Below are 17,880 nucleotides of genomic sequence, written 5' to 3' on the forward strand. Positions count from 1 at the left end.
CTTCTGGCAGAGAATGGCCCTGAACAATAGCTAAACCCCTGCACGTCTCTGTCCGTTCTCGTTCTTGGTAGATCCAAATGCTAGGTTTGGAAGAGTAATGAAAGTGGTCAGCCTACGGTAGTATTTCCTGCCCTGATACTGGTATTTTTTCTGTTCCATAGCTAAGAAAAGTGTCATTGGTAGTTAATTGATTACTTCAAGGGCGTATTTAGGAGTTTATCTATTCCTATGTTCTTGGCTACGAAACGCCTGCTGTCCCCTTCTGACCATCCTGGAAGGTTCTGACCCTGAGCTGGGTTGCAATCTCTTCCACTAGATCAACTTGGAGCCCTACTTCCTGGGTACCAAGTGATGCAAGGCATTATCTCAGTTCCAAAGACATCTGCAAAATGTTGTTTGACAGCAAAGCACACAAGCAGATGGAAAAGAATCAGGAGCTCCAGGGAAGCTAGAGGCCCTATTAGACATAATCTCTCTTCTTCCCAGCAGTACATTACACCTACTCTGACCAGACAGAAGTTGGAAAGGGATACGTGGGAGGAAGGAGGCATCCTTGAAATATTCATCTGAATTTTGCCAACTAATAATCACTTGAATACTCTTACAAGCAATGACATCTTATTTAGGACCTTCTATGTTATATAACACATATACCTCATTATCGGTAGTTGCTCTGCATTTGCATAACATTTTTATCACTGCATATCAGTGGACTTTGCTAGAGTCCTTAGTTCCATTTCCCTAGACATTGGAAACAGGCCTCTCTACCACACTGTTCTCACTGTGTCACTACAAGAGGACCACAACAACCTTAGCCATAGAAGGAAATAATTGATAAATTGCATCTATACCATTTAATATTTCTGCTCAGCAAATAAACTGTTAAAAGGCAAGCTAGAAGAAGAATGTATATGTTTGTGTGTGATGTTTGTGTGTGTGTAATTCACAGAATATGTAAAGAACTCTAACAAATCAGTGATTTTAAAAGATAATTTTTCAATGGGCAAAAGACTTGAACACTTCACAAAAATGTAGAAATAGTCAACATGCATAAAAAGGTACTCAACGTCCTCAGTTACCAGAGAAGTGCATATTAAACCACCACGTGATAGCACTATGCAACCACAAGAATACTCAACATTAAAAATAGACATCAGGGCCGGGCGCGGTGGCTCAAGCCTGTAATCCCAGCACTTTGGGAGGCCGAGGCGGGTGGATCACGAGGTCGAGAGATCGAGACCATCCTGGTCAACATGGTGAAACCCCGTCTCTACTAAAAATACAAAAAAATAGCTGGGCATGGTGGCACGTGCCTGTAATCCCAGCTACTCAGGAAGCTGAGGCAGGAGAATTGCCTGAACCCAGGAGGCGGAGGTTGCGGTGAGCCGAGATCATGCCATTGCACTCCAGCCTGGGTAACAAGAGCGAAACTCCGTCTCAAAAAAAAATAAAAAAAAAAATAGACATCATACCAAGTGTTGGCAAAGACATGCAACAACTGGCATTCTCATATATTGCTGCTGGGACTCTAAAACAGTAGAACCAATTTGGAAAACTGGCAATATAGTATAAAGATAACCATGTACCTACCCTATAACCTAGAAATCAACTCCTAAGATATTACCCAAGAGAAATTAAAACACATACAAATACTTGTGAACTTATGAGATTTTATTCATAACAGACAAAACCTGGAAAAGGGTTAAATACATTTGGTTAATTCCTGTAATGGAGTACTACTCAACAATTTAAAAAATGAATGTAGTGCACATGCAACAATATGAATTTCAAAAACATCTTGCATACAAAAGGTCAAACATGAGTCCCTGACAAAGGCTCTCTTTGACCTAACTCCCCTGAAAGCTTAAAAGTTAGACTGTGCTTGGTTTGTTTAGTTGCGTTAGAATCCTTTTGGGTCAGTTTATCAAAAATCCTCCACCATTGTTACCTGATCAAATTTCACACCCCCCCACACTTCATATCTTCCCACCCTGGCCTGTCTTGAGCAAAAACACTGTTGAGCTCCTCTAATAAAAACCTCCCTAGCCTTGATGTTTCCTCTTAGGAATTTTCCATCCACTGAGCCCCACCCTGCTTTTTGGCAAGAAACTCCCACTTGTCCTGGTTGTATTCAGAGTGGAGCCAAATCTTTCTCCCCTACTGCACAACCTCATTACGGAGGGCCCCCATGATAAAGTCTGCCTTATCATCTTTAATGAGTGTCATGAATAATTTTTCTTTAACAATACATGATTCCACTTACATGAAATTCAACAGCAGGAAAAGCTAATCTGTGGAGATAGACATTAGAAAAGAGGGTTGCTTGGAGAAGGGATCAACTGGAAATGGTCATGGGGTAATTCCCCTGGGATCTCCATGATCAGGCCCAACCTACTTTGCCCATTTTCCCCTCCCACTGCTGCACAGCAGGGTCCCTCTGCTTCGGTTGGGAGGTTAGATCTGCGGTGTCTGTACCGCCCACCCATCCCCAAAGTCTCGTCTCCACAGACAGCACTTTGTGAACTGCGCTATTGTACCACAAAGGCTGCCCCTACACATCCTGCAGAGCCTGGTTACACATATCATTTTAACAGATGCCCAAATCATTCACTCCAATCCATTTTACAAGTTAGCCCTTTGTCTTATAGTGTTTTAAAGTTAAAAGCACGTATACCTCTTGATCCTCACAATTTTAATAAAGCACTCTCTCCATTTTCACCTCAATATCCAGTCCAGGTAAAAGGTGACAACTGATAAATATTTGTTGATGAATGTTTCACATTTAATCATGTATCGCTCCTAAATACCATGAATCATGTTAGAGACAGCTGCATGGAAAGACCAAATGAGAAATGAATGCCTTATGGTAGAGGGCCTATTTGTTGGACCATATTCTCCAGGTCCAAGAAGTCTTTGTCTTTGACACAAAATGAAGTCACTCCTGGCCCACCTGTGGTACTTCATTTATGGACTTATTCAAGGGGTTGACAAATTATAGAAAGGCCTGAGAAAATTGTAATTGAATACAACTTGTTTCATTGTTCTGCTCCTTCTGAACTGTAGGGGACTGCCACTCACTGGCATCCTTTGTCCAGAACACATTTCTACTCTGGGAACTTATGAGGAAACAGACAGGCTGCATGCAATGTCAGGGTAAACTGAGGATATCACTGTCTTAGTCCATATGTGTTGCTATAAAGGAATACCGGAGGCTGGATAATTTACAAAAATGTGTTCATGTGGCTCATGGTTCTGCAGGTTGTACAAGAAGCCTGGCAATAGCACCTACTTCTGGTGAGGGCTTCAAGGAGTTTCCACTCATGGCAGAAGAGTGTGTGCAGACATTATATGATGAGACAGGAAGCAAGAGGGATGGGAGATGCCAGGCTCTTTAATGACTGGCTCTGGAGGGAACTGATCGTGTGAGAACCCACTCATTGCCATGAGGACAGCACCAATCATGAGTGATCCACCCCCATAACCCAAACACCTCTCCCACCATGGTCCCACCTCCAACACTGGGGACTGCATTTCAACATGAGGTTTGAAGGTCAGCTATTCAAATTATAGCATCAACCAAAGTTAAAGCTGCAGAGAAATTAGAAAACTGGCAAGGTGAACAAAGATTTAGTGAAATATAGCACACTATAGAACAGGGAGTCTATAGGGTGCAATTGTAGTTGCAGGTATTTTATTGAAGACTTTCCCATCTGAATACAATAGTTAAAAGTATTCTCTAATTGTCTTATAATTTCCTCCCCTTGTTTGGGAGTCAGATTATACCAGCCTTGCTAAATGTGCAGGGGAGCTTTCTAACTTCTTGCCTTTGGGGAAAAAGTGCATCAAGCGTTTGAGGGGTAGAAAGGAGGGGCTGCAAAGAACATGAGGAAACTTTCAGGAGTGATGGGTATATTCATTCTCTTGAATGTGGTGATGGTTGCAGGGGTGTATACAAATGCCCAAACTCACCAAATTGTACATTTTAAATATTCAAGTTTATTGCATATCAATTTTACTTCAACAAAGCATTTTTTTTTAAATTTTTGAAACCCTCACAATGTAGTTCTGGTCTCTGTGCGTGGGCTCTGAAATTCGCTGGCAGTGGCCTGAATCCCATGCCCACTGTGACAAAGTAGGAGCCCCGTCATCCTGGACAAACACTGTCACTTTAAGTTACACCTCCTCTTCCAGCCTCATGCATTTTGAGGAAATCACTTCTTTTCTAACTACAAGCAGCCAGAAAGAGCAGGCAGTAAAATACAGATAAGACAGCTGGGGCACAGAGGGAGATGAGGGAAAAGCCTCTTGGGTAACTACCAAACTTCACCTTCATACAATGGGCCCCAGGAAAACAGTGGGCCTTAATAAGCACATTCCTTTCCCTTCAGGTGCGCTAAGATAGGAAAGCTAAAAGCAGACTCGGGGATACACCTGCACTACAGAAAGATGTGTGGGAACAGACACACAACTCTCCCTCCCAGATAAGCACAACTAAAGAGACACAGAAGCAGTTCAAGCCTCTGATAAACACTCCCACCCTGAATCCTTAAAAACCATAAGAGAGAGTGCCTCTGACCTGACTCAGCCAGAAGCCCGTCAGGGTTGTTTTCTCTAAAATATCCTTGACCATCAAGCCACTGTCTGCGTTTCTTTCCTTTTTCTTTAATTCTTACACACTGGAGCCTAGGGAAAAGATCATTCTCTACCCACTTTGATTACCTGAGAAAAGAACACCAGAAAGGGAAACCATAGGGAAAACATTAAGATTTGTAGCCAGGCATGACAGCTGATACCTGTAATGCCAGCACTTAGGGAGGCTGAGGCAGAAGATTGAGGCCAGGAGTTTGAAACCAGCCTGGGCAACATAGTGAGACCCTGTCTCTACAAAATAATAATAATAATAATTTAACAAATTATCTGGGCCTTGTGGCAAGTGCCTGTAGTCCCAGCTACTCAGGAGACTAAGGTGAGAACACCCCTTGAGCTCAGGAGTTCGAGGCTATAGTGAGCTATGATGGCACCACTGCACTCCAGCCTGGGTAACAAAGCAAGACTCTGTCTCAGAAAAAGAAAAAAAAAAAAAAAATTTGTAGACCGTCAAGAAGGACATGAAGAATGTCTCCGGTGAGGCCAGGCATGGTAGCTCATATCTGTAATCCCAAGCACTTTGAGAAGCCATGGCAGGAGGATTACTTGAGCCCAGGAGTTCGAGACCAGCCTGGGTGAGCTAGAGAGACCTTGTCTCTACAAATAAAAATAATTAGCTGGGCGTAGTGGTGCAGGCCTGTGGCTCCAGCTACTCAGGTGACTGAGGCGGGAGAATTGCTTGGGCAATCCTCAGGCAATGGAGGCAGCAGTGGCCTGAGTTCGCAACAGTGTATTCCAGCCTGGGTGACAGAGTGAGACCCTGTCTCAAAAGAAAATAAATAAAACAGAATGTCTCCTGTGGAAAATGACAACTTCCAGTAGAACAATTGTGGGGAAAAGACAGGATCTTTCTGTTCTTTCCACAGTGCTTCAGATTTCAGACAGCCCAAGATTCCTCTAGCTAATGACTTCACAGTTGGTAACAGCAAGTTACCATCACAATGTTTCTTCAGCATGTATTATGACAGTTCTTGGGACTGTGCCAGATTACAGTTCACACCTGATGGTAGTGACAATGGAAATGCCTTTAGAGGCTGGCAGAGCCTTTGGACCCAGGAAATACAAATTTTTGAGACATTTGGGAGAAAATAAAGGGTTTTACGTCAGCCTTCTCTGGGGGTTCCATGAACACTACATGGATCTGAAGACACACTTTCCACATTCTCTAGGGGACCATGGAAGTCAACCTTCAATCATTTAAAGAGAGAGTGAAACTTGAAGCAATGGTAAAGAAGAACCCTTATCTCATCTGCTCTGCAACTATTGGAAATGTTAAAGAAGACAGTTTACATCAGGCGTCCCCAAACTACGGCCCCGTGGGCCACATGCGGCCCCCTGAGGCCATTTATCCGCGCCCCCCCCACCCCACCCCCGCCGCACTTCGGGAAGGGGCACCTCTTTCATTGGTGGTCAGTGAGAGGAGCACAGTATGTGGTGGCCCTCCAACAGTCTGAGGGGCAGTGGACTGGCCCTCTGTGTAAAAAGTTTGGGGACGCCTGGTTTACATTATAGTGGCTGGGAGTGGTGGCTAGTGCTTTGAAAGGCAGAGCAGGGAGGATTTCTTGAGGAAGAAATTCAAGGTTGCAGTGAGCTGTGATCCAGCCTCCGCAACAGAGTGAGATCCTGTCTGTAAAAAAATAAAAGAAAAAGTTTACATTACATTTGGAGACTGGAGAGGAGCTTTTGAATATTGCTATAATTCTTCAGATAGTCTCCTAATCAAGTAGGCAGTATCATTTGACAAATGTCTTACAACCCTGAGAAAATAACGTTCCTATTACAATAAGTAGAGCAAAAGCACAGTCTTCTCAGGTGGCTCAGCATTCAATGTAGGCGCTGTGAAAAACTTGCCCGGTAACTCTGGTCAGGAAATAAGGCTGGGCACAACTTTCCTGCCCACGAAGGAGAAGTTCCTTAAAAATGATTCCCTGGGCCGGGTGTGGTGGTTCACGCTTGTAATCCTAGCACTTTGGAAGGCCGAGGTGGGTGAATCACCCGAGGTCAGGAGTTCAAGACCAGCCTGGCCATCATGGTGAATCCCCATCTTTAAAAAACAAAGAAAGAAAGATTCCCTGACAAAAATCAGCATTTGTGATAAAAAGATGCCCAAAATGAGAAAAAAAGGAAAAAATGTCTTCCTGTTTTGTGTTCTCCTCCATCTCTCCTTATGTAGTTGTGAGAAAGAGACCTTGGCCTTCCACTTGATCAGGGTTGATATTGCTGAGACCATGACTGCAGTGATGTCTGCATTCTGTCTCTTTGCAAACAAACAGGGGACTCCAGTGCTCACCTGCTTCAGAAGAGCGCCCAGCAGCTGTCTGCCTCCTGGCTGGCCCGTAGCTGTAGAGCCCTGGTGGACCATGAAGACCTGTGTGTATTGTGCCTTCCAAGCTGTGATATAGGAGATAAAAAGAAATGATTTAGGCAGATAGTGAGAATAAGGAAGTCCTTGGTAAGGTCTTCCTTTTAATGAAAAACAGCCCCAAATCATTTTTTAAAGAAGAGCAGCCTGTAAAATCGAGCAGCAGACATAGACAAGCGAGCTGGAAGCTTGCACAGGGGAATGCCGGCAGTTGTGCCAATAGAAGAAAGTTACCTGGGAATCGACATGTTCAAAACGATGGCTCCGTCTTCTCTTTGCCAGCCACATGTACAGTAAGGAGCAGACAAGATGGTGCTGGCCAAGCAGAAAACCCATTTGCATAATAGGATTAGGGTGGATTGACCAGGCTTCCCAGCACACCATATAAATGTCACACCTCATCAAATCAATCTGTTGTCCCTGGGTAAATCAGACACCACCTTGTCAAGCCTGCCTATAAAATCTGCTGCAGTCCACCTCAGGACGTCTTTTGCCCTTTTGGATGACTCTCAAAAGAGAGAGAAGGCTGCTCTCCTCTCTCCTTTCTTCTGCCTATTAAACTTTACGCTCCTTAACCCACTCACATGTGTCCATGTCTTTAATCTTCTTGGTGCAAGATGGCAAACCCGGGGGATTTGTCCCAGACAGGATGCAACTGGACAGCTCTTGCATACCTCCATAGAGAAGACGTGGTTGCTACCGCCTCTGGTGGGAAAAAACATTCTACTGATTAATAACTCCTTAAGATAAAAATGGTAAAAAAAAAAAAAAAAAAAAAAAAATCAACAGAAGCAGACATACCAGATAAAAGAGCCAACTGATGCTCTCAGAACCCTCCATCATATGCCATTCCTCTCTCACCTAAGGATCCCACGTAGAGGTATATGCACCACATGCAGAAATATTATCTTACGAGGAAAGACATGCCAGACGGGCAGAGGCTTTCAGAAAACCCTCAATTCAGCAAACTAACTCTCCAGGCCCAGACTGGGGAAATCCCCAAACTCTCTTAACTATAGGAATTATTTCAGCCTGTGTCAGCTACACCGAGCTCACCCCTAGTTCTGAATAAACTATCATTGATTTCTATCAAGGACAATTATATGAAGTCAGTAAAATCCACATGCAGAGCAGAATTGGAGGTCCCATTCAACAAGTGAATGTGCCCTCGGCGTACTGAAAACAAGCTTCCAGGAAGGACCGCCACATTGGTTTGTGGATAAAGTAAAATTTGTGAAAGAGGCAGATCCTCAGACTTTGGCATTACTGGAAAAGCTCTTCAGGAGACATGAAGTTGGTGGGAGTTTCTGCTGTGTCTGAGGGGCTGAAATGAGGATGTAGTCTGTGAGGCAAACACCAAGTCCAGCATGAATCTAGGCCACTACCCTGAAAGACCTAACAAAAATGTTTTGTGTATATTCAGATTGTACTCACATCACAGGTGAACTGATGCCTTAAAAAATATTTTTGCTACCCTAAGCAGTCTTCCTTTAGCAAAGAGTTGCCCTGAAGATTGCAGGACTTAATACTGGCTTCTCTACACACTATTAAAGGTGGGAGAAATTGCACATTCAAATTGGGAGTTCTTTAAATTTTTTTTTTAATTTTATAGCTTATAAGTATACTTTAATTGGAAATCAGAAAATTTTATTGATATTTAGTAATTATTTATATTTAGTATATATTTATATACAGAACAGCTAAACCCCAGTGGATAAAACACCAGTGACTGACTATATACATAAACCCACAACCATTTTACCTTAGAACTTAAAGATGCAAATAAATCATGGTTTCTCAACTTGACACGATTTTTTGGACAATTCTTTGTGGTTGGGACTGTTCTGTGCATGGTGGGATATTTAACAGTACATCTGGCCTCCACCCACTAGAAGCCAGTAGTCACACACACACACACACACACACACACACACACACACGCCCCCATTGTCACAATGAAAAATGTTTCCAAACAAATATCCCCTGGGGTGGTGGAAAACATCCCTTGGTTGAGAATCACTGAACTAGATATATTATCTCTTTCATGAATGTTTTATGTCTGGTGCTATCATGTTCTGTTCATATTCTTACTGTTTCCAGAAAGAGAACAGGCATATAGATTGATTTCCTTTCTATTATTATTTTGTATATATTTTCTGAAGAAAAATTTATAAACTTTAAAAAGAAAAAAAGAAAAGAGACTTGCTCTGTCTGAGTGCAGAGCCCCCACGATTAGGCTACCAAATCTCAAGGCAGGTCATTCTCCCGTTTCCTGAAAGTATAAAGGTGAAAGAACTGGATTTCATTTGTTTTCTCAAGAGGTCTTGTTATCAACTGTAATAATAAAAACCCCAGATGCTATCAGATGAAAGGCGGGTCTTACAGATCAGTCTGTCACACTCAAAGGGGAAATACAATCTGTTTCAGAAAAAAAATTCTCTGGTGTCAAGAGACCGCATAGATTTAATGACCATCTTGCCAGTCGCTGTATTAAACAAGTAAAAAGAAATGTACTTCTTTCCACCCAAGAGCCTGGAGTCCCATGGCGAGGTCACATACATCTAGTTTCTGTATGTCCCACTTTCTGCCTTTGCTGACATCAATAGAATTATTGAAAGAGTTCATAGACATTAACCCTGGACAGCCTGTTCTACCCCGGGGAGTAACTTGGAAGTCTCCTTCCACCCTCACCCATTCAGGGGCTGAGCTGCCAAGACAAAAGCAGGGAAAGAATGCCTCATTGGTACTGTCAAAGTAATTAAAAGGTGTTTTGTTATCAACCCCTTAATGTTACACCTTTTTCCACTCCATTACAGCAGATAATTGGAGGTGGTGCTAGGGATGTTCCATGTTTTCCAACTACTCTGCTACTGACCCCAGGAAGAAAAGAGTTTTGAATATTAAGCACCTACCTTGCTGTTTACCAGCTATATCCAATGGCATCCACTTTGGCAGGGCTGATCCCCAGAAGGACTCCATTTCCTGAGGAGGTACAAAATTCGAGTGTGATGTTAACATCTGACCAGACTTTGTAGCCCTCTTTGAACCACACAAGGACAGCCCCAAGTCAACCTCAGAGAGGCATGAGCTGGGCTGGCTGGCTGTGCATTTGGGTTTGGGCTCCTGGCTGGGGTTCGGAGTACTTGGATCTCACTCTTCCTCTGAATCCAGCTGCATACCCCCACAGGAGGTCATTCCTGCCCTCTGAACCTCAGCTTCCACACCTGTGTGATGAGGCAGAGCTTTTAAAGAAGACTCAAGCAATCAGCTGGGATAAGCCAGACCAGAGCAAGAACAGGCATATCCCTTCATCTACTGCTGGACAAGCATTTGGTACATGGCATAGGTTTACATTCTGGACAGATGCCAATCTTGAATCTATGACAATGCTATTCAAAGTGTAGTCTGTGGTCTGGTGCCAGTTGGCAAACTGTTATTGGTCAAGACAAGCAGAACAAATGGGAGAAAGCTTTGGAAAAGTATGTAACAGTCTGAAATGTCCCTTGAAGCCCTCAATGTATCAGTGACTCTGCCTCACTAATCAGGGGATAGGCAGCTTGGGTGTGGTTGCCCCAGCACTGCAAGGTGGCAGGGCCATGTGGCAAGAGCTGTGTACTTGTCATGCCCAGAAGCACCTTTTTACAATGTGTGATGCTTTAAGGTTTGTCAACTGTAATCCAGTGCTATATAATCTATGAATTTACAATTTTGAATTTGTTTTTATAGTCATTCTGAATTTTAATGACTTTTAATATAAATATACATAAACATCTATATTTGGTAGCTGCATTAGGCAAGTACATTTACTGTAGATGGCAAAGTGCTAAAAATCATATTGTTATTTAGGGAAAAGCACTAATAAAACCATAAATGAAACTGGTACTTGTGATATTTACTTATCAAACAAATTCAAAACAAAGAATTCTTGATTTGAAAGGCAGATAGAAATAAATGTTCGGTATTTCACATGTAAACAAAGCTTTGGGGAGCTTCACATAGACTTGCTTTTCAGGTTGCTAAAACTAAAAACCATTTATAATTGCTGAAGGATTAGCAGAAGATTGTATTGAAGCTGTCTGCATACACCTAAGCACCCACAAAAAAATAAAATAATAATTCAAAAATTATTAAAACAAATGAAGTCTAAATCGGCCTTCCAGGAATTGCCATCCGTTGGGTCTCTCTGAAGTGAGAAATGAAACAGGTGCCTGACATTCGCAAATCCAAGAAGGCAGTCTGCCAGACCCCAGCTCCACATTGAACAGCTGGGGCGGCCCTCCCGGGGCCACAGCTGGGCCCCCACCCTTCTCAGAACTGCCCTCATGTAAAGATCACAAACCCGGGGCCTGGGCTTCCTCCCGCTGCCCGTGACCTCCCGCCTGCATTCCCGAGACTCAGAAGTCAAGGCCAGACTCCACCCGAGCAGAGCCCCCTAGAGTCCCCGCCCAGGGTGCCCACCCAGGTACCCACCCAGCGTCCCCGGCCAGGTCCCCGCCCAGCCTCCCGGGGGGCTATACCAGGCCACCTGAGCTCCTTGACAGCACAGCTCCGTCCATCTTGAAGGCCTCCGCCCTATCCACCCTGTGTGAATACGATTATTTCCCTCTGCCTTCCACTCGGAGAGGGCAGCCAGGTTGCCAACTGGCTTCACTGGAAACACCTGGGCTCCCCAGTCCTCCTGGCGCATCTGTAGGTGACACCTCACAAGGCCCGAGGCCTTTACTCCTTCTCCTCCATCGGCAGTGACCTGGCCTCGCACCTGCCACGTGGGTCCAGCCATACTGTCCCAGCAGACGCTCACTTCAGGCTGGGTCTGGACTGGCTGCTTCCGACAGTACTGGGCACAGCTTTTAAATGACTGACCCCCCCCCCCCAACCAAGTTCCAGGCCGCCCGGTCCAACCGCCCAACGGCCCAAGCGCCCAATGGCTCAACCCCCCAATGGCCCAACTGCCACTCCAAAGATCACCAACCACCGCTCCAGGCCACAGGCTGCCCCGCCCCAATGCTCCGGGACCCCACTCCCCAGGCTGACTCCGCCCACCTCACCAACAGCCACGCCCACTGCTGGTCTGGCCCCGCTCCCATGTGCTCTCTTCCCGCTCCACCACCACCCCGCCCCTTCGCAGCAGGCTGACTCTGCCCACCCCAAGAACCACCACTTCCACCGCTGGGCACCCCTGCTCAGGCCAAGGTCCTCTTTGGCTCCTGGCAGCTGTTACCCCTGCAGCCATCTGTACCAGATGTCTGCTGTGTTTTGCCCCTCACATACAGTTTTGATATATTTTTAACACTTAATCTAACTCTCACTCCACTCCCTGCATGCTGGATAGTAAGCTCTGTGAGGGTGGGCAAATGCCTGTTTAGCTTAGGATCAGATGCTTAGCAGCTGACACAGGGCTTGGTGCTCTATGATGGGACATCATCCACACCTGCTCTGCTGGCTGCGTAGGATCATCACGGCAAAACGAGATGGTCTATGTAAGGGCACTTGTGAAAATTCTAGAACTCTTTCTATACCCCTGAAACTCCAGGGACATAAAGAATTATTTTCATTACTATTGCTTTTCAGTACACTGAGCCGGGTCCCACATTTCCAGCCTATGGTTTGTTTATGGCTCTAAATGACCCAAAAGAAAACAAAAAATTCCCTCCTTTTCTCGTCTCCCTTTTAAACATGATTTCTTCTTAAAGTTGCTTAAAGGAATTTCATATACAATTAGTCCTTTTCTCATCTGCCTAATGTTTTATCTGGATCCTTTATTGACTCATGCAGCAATGTCAAGAAAATAAGTCATTTGTGGATTAGAATCTTTAGGTACGAAATGTGCCGTGCTTGCCTGGTTGAAAGAATGCAGGACCTTCAAGTAAGCGCTGGGGGTTTGTTTGCACCGGCGTGGAAGAGGAAGAGGAGAAAGAGAAAAGGAAAACACAGGGTCGCTTTAGGCTAACTGCTCAGAAGATGAGAGAAACTGCACCCAGTGGCACTTCAGCTGAGCCCTGGCTGGGGGAAAACAGGTGGCAGTATTTTCCTAACAAAACATCAGAACTCGTAAACAAGTACAAAGAAACTTTTGTGGGTACTGATACTAAATATTTCCAATTGGAATTGTTGAATAAGAGGCACTATTTATGGTCGCTATGGTATAGGAATGATGACTGATTATGTGCGTTTGGATGTTTGTCCTCTGCAAATCTCATGTGGAAATGTGATTCCCAGTGTTGGAGGTGGGGCCTGGTGGGAGGGGGTGATGGAATTTTGGGGGTGGATCCCTCATGAATGGTTTCTTGCCATCCCCTTGGTGACGAGGGAGTTCTCGCTCAGTTCGTTCATGGTTGAGATCTGGTTTCTTGAAAAAGTTGGACGTCCCCCTTCTCTATCTCTTTTTTTTCCGTTCTCATCATGTGCTGTACCTGCCCCCTTCACCTTCCACCACTATCGTAAGCTTCTGGAGGCCCTCATCAGAAGCCAAACGGATGTGGTGCCATGTTTGCAGAACTCTTTTCTTTATAAATTACCCAGGCTCAAGTATTCTTTATAGCAATGCAAGAACAGCCTAATAAAAGTAGCATCAGCCTGAGGAGATGGTGTTTCACGTCTGTCGATGTCTTTCATCTCTTCATCTCTGGAAATCTACAAGTCTGATCGTCCTCTTTGTCCATGTATGCTCTCTTTCTAAATAGCTTCGGTAAGGCCCTAAAGAAGTGGGAAATTGAACATTTTACATTTCTCTTTAAGTGCCAACTAAGTTATTGGCTATGCACCAATGAATATTTTCCCCTGATTGTAATCCACCATGCTGCATTTTTTCTAACAAATATAAACACCTGTAGCTGTTTCCTAAGACCAAAGTATGGGCGTCCCCTGTGTCTCACTTAATGGGTCATGGAATTTGTCTCATCTTTTCCTTCAATCTCATAATGTTTAATGAAGTAGGACTTGGCATAATATTGGGTTACCAGCTGAAAAGCACACTAGCCCCAAAACACCTAATTTAGAATCATTTTCATGAATGAACACATTTTCATTCTCAGGCAGCAGTTGATAGGAATGGCAATGATAGGCTGAGAGGGTGAAGTTTGAGAGCAAATTCACCTGCAAAGAAATACAAGACACTATCCCAGGACTGACCACAAACAGGACTTTGTTTTAAGATACTGTCCTTGAATTTGTAGGACAGGGCATGTTAAACTTCACAGAATTTCTGCTATGTCACAAAAACTCACTGTGATATCTCTCCTAGGAGCACATATTCACAATATGACTTTGTATTTCTACCTACCTGTTTCTAAAATTCCACTTCTAAACACAGATTTTTTTTTTATTATTTATTTTAGATGGATTCTCAATCTGTCACCCAGTCTAGAGTGCAGTGGCACAATCTCTGCTCACTGCAACCTCCACCTCCCAGGTTCAAGCGGTTCTCCTGCCTCAGCTTTCCAAGAAGCTGGGATTACAGGCATGTGCCACCATGCCCAGTTAATTTTTGTATTTTTAGTAGAGACAGAGTTTCACCATGTCGGCCAGGCTGGTCTCGAACTCTTGACCTCAGGTGATCCATCCACCTTGGCCTTCCAAAGTGCTGGAATTACAGGCTTGAGCTACCACACCTGGCCTGAACATGGATCCTTTAAACATCAGCCTGTTTGTGGGATTTATTCAGTGTGGGTGACTTTGCCGAGACAAAACATGTTGCTGTCATCTTTTTATGTTTTCATAATTACCTTACGGTGCTTAAGCATACATAACAAAATTCACTATTTTAACCACTTTTAATCTTGGTTCTATAGCATTAAGTAAGTACATTCACATCGTTGTGCAACCATCACCAGAACTTTCCATCTTCCCCATTCTCCCCAGGCCCCCAATCCTGGCAGTCACTATTCTCACCATTCTACTTTCTATCTCTATGAGCATGAAAGTGTGTGACTTTCGGTGTTGTTCTTTATTTTTGTTTGTTTGTTTGTTTGTTTGTTTGTTTTTTGAGATGGAGTCTTGCTCTGTTGCTCAGGCTGGAGTGCAATGGCAGGATCTCGGCTCACTGCAATCTCCACTTCCCAGGTTCAAGCAATTCTCCTGCCTCAACCTCCCAAGTAGCTGGGATTACAGGTACCTGCCACCATGCCCAGCTAATTTTTGTATTTTTAGTAGAGACGGGGTTTCACTATGTTGGCCAGGCTCATCTCGAACTCTTGACCTTAGGTGATCCACCTTCCTCAGCCTCCTATAGTGCTGGTGTGACCAAATTGCAGATGGTGGGCTCAGGTCGCTCCCCGATAGGATATGTTCTTCCAAGCTCTTGGTCCCTCACTCACCCAAGAATAGGAGAGAGGACCTGCCGGGTGTGGTGAGCTCATTTTCAGTAAATATTGGACCCAAAAGAGTTTTGTAGAAAGTGATTTATTTAGGCAGAGAAAGAGAAAAAGGAGAAAGAAAAGCAGCTCCCATAATGTCACGGAAGGGGATCCAAAAATGGAGTCTGCTCGTGTGTGTGTGTGTGTGTGTGTGTGTGTGTGTGTGAGAGAGAGAGAGAGAGAGAGAGAGAGAGAGAGAGAGCGCAAAGGAAGTTCACCTGACCAGTCTATCTTCCTGCACGTGTGAACGTTAAACAAAGACCTCTACGCTCCCCGATGGAGAAGTGGGTGGAGGTATGTGCTGAGAACACGCCCCCTTGTGGACCCAGGAAGAGAATACATTTCCTCAGTCTCCCCTCTCAAAACGAAAGTCCAACTGCTGTTGGGACATGGGCGTGGATCACTCTTTAGCTACTTCCTGCTGAAATGGGGTATAGAAGGGGCCCTGCAGTTGATGTTTCCTCCGGAGAAGAGCCTTTCAGGGGTGCAAATGGATGCTGAGGTCCATGATAGAGCTCACGAGCCAAGGACATCTGGGGTTCCAGTGGCAGGATGATTTATGACTGTACGGTTCTAGAAGAAATGAATGTGCCAAGATGGTTAAAGATGAAAAGCCAACAATTACAGAATGGTTATAAACAGGCCTAGGAGAAGATGTAGCCAAGATGGCCAGTTGTTAAGCTCCAAGATACTATTTCTTGAAGGTTTTTAGCCCTGTGTTCAATTGATTCCTGAGTTCTTTAACTTTGTTTAAAACAACACTTAATTGGTTTACAAAGCAGCAGCATTTCTTCCTAGAAAGAAACAGGCTCCCTCTCTCTCTGTTGTTAGCAGATTTAGGGCTCTACTACTTCAAAGAGCTATGGCAGCCAAAGAGTTAAGCTGTTTTGCAGAGTGAGCCGCCTTTGCAGAGAGATTTAGCAATGTTTTTATGTTATTAATTAACTCCTGAGATAACTTATAGTACCTGAATAGAGGTAGTAACTTTTCTAATGCCAGCACCAAGTTTTCCTATTTTTTGACTCGCCCTCACCCCCTCCATGAAAGGAATAACTGGAGAGATAGCAAAACTAAGTTATAGTCCTACTAATGCCAGGATGTAAATTAGCCTTATGAGGAGTTACTTTCCTGGGGATTTTGTTGGAAGAGCAGATGTAGATCCTCTAACATCTCACAGGTGTATGAAGGGTCGTCTCCTGGAACGTCAGGCTGTGGAGTGGAGGGCCTATGATTTTTTTCAGGAGGTGTTCAAGGCTTCAGGCGAGTGTGATGAATCCACGAGTCAGTTCCCACCACCTTTACTGCCATTGGGGTAGACAGAATAACCGAAAATCGTCCTTCCCAAGATTGGCCTAGAGGGGGAGAGTCTGAGGGGAGAGACTTAACAAGCCCAAGTCTCCAGGGCAGAACAACTCTTTTCCCTTTTCCCTAGGGTGTCCTTCAGGTAGAGTGTCAAGAGCCTGTTGGTACTTAGCCAAGGAGGTTATATCTTTTATTAGATCTACTGTTTCCTTGTCTAATACAAGATCATTAGTAAGAAAGAGCCGTCCATAAAACATCTCCTAGGGGCTGAGAGAAATACTGGGAGACTGCTTGTCCTAGGACTTCTCAGACAGTTACAGACTTGGAGGGCGACTATTTAGGACAGAACAGTAATACTGAGAAGGCCATGCCAGTGTCCAGGGGGAGATCAGCTTCCTGGCCCTCTATGGTCAGCTTTCCCCGGGCTCTGTGAGGGTGATGACACATGCTGGCGCTCGCCCCGGGCACCCTCAGTTCTGCTGTCGGGTCATCTGGTTAGACGCCTCAGGCCCTGGGAACCTTCATCCCCTGGGACAGGGTGCTTTCCAGTGCTCTTGGCATAGTGGGCAAAGACAAGGTGGTGGTCCATTCCTCTGGGGACAATTTCTTATCAAATGTCCCTTCAGACCACACTGATACCAAGCTCTGCCAAACTGGTAGTAACCCGAGCCTTCCCCTCATTTGAGCCCCCGGGGTCTGCTGACCTGAGGGCCATGAGTAGGGCTGTGGCTTTTCTCTGTTCTCTCCTATTCCTTTCAGCCTGTTCCTCTGGGTCTCTATTATAAAACACAGAGGTTGCCAGGTTCAGCAATGATTCTAGACTTTGTTCTGGCCCCAAGGCCAGCTTCTGGAGCTTCTTCCTAATATCTGCTGCTGACTGCGTAATCAACTTGTCATTTAGTATTAACTGACCCTCGATGGAGTTTGGTGATAGGGGAGTATACTTTCTTAAGGCCTCCTGCAATCGCTCAATGAAAGCTGTTAGCTTTTCTTCCTTTGCCTGAGTTATGGTGGATAACACTGCATGGTTCGTGGGCTTCTTCCTAATTCGCCTCAATCTCTCAAGTATGCAGGTCAAGAAATGCCTACAGCTCCAGTCCCCCTGTTTTGAATCAAGATCCCAGGGAGGGTCTGTGCCAGGGACTGCTTGTCTTCCTGTAGGAAATCTATCCTTTTCCTCTGGCATCATTAGGTCATGTACTTGACTAAGGTACC

The sequence above is a fragment of the Saimiri boliviensis genome, chromosome 13, assembly GCF_048565385.1.
Source record: "Saimiri boliviensis isolate mSaiBol1 chromosome 13, mSaiBol1.pri, whole genome shotgun sequence".
NCBI lineage: Eukaryota > Metazoa > Chordata > Mammalia > Primates > Cebidae > Saimiri > Saimiri boliviensis.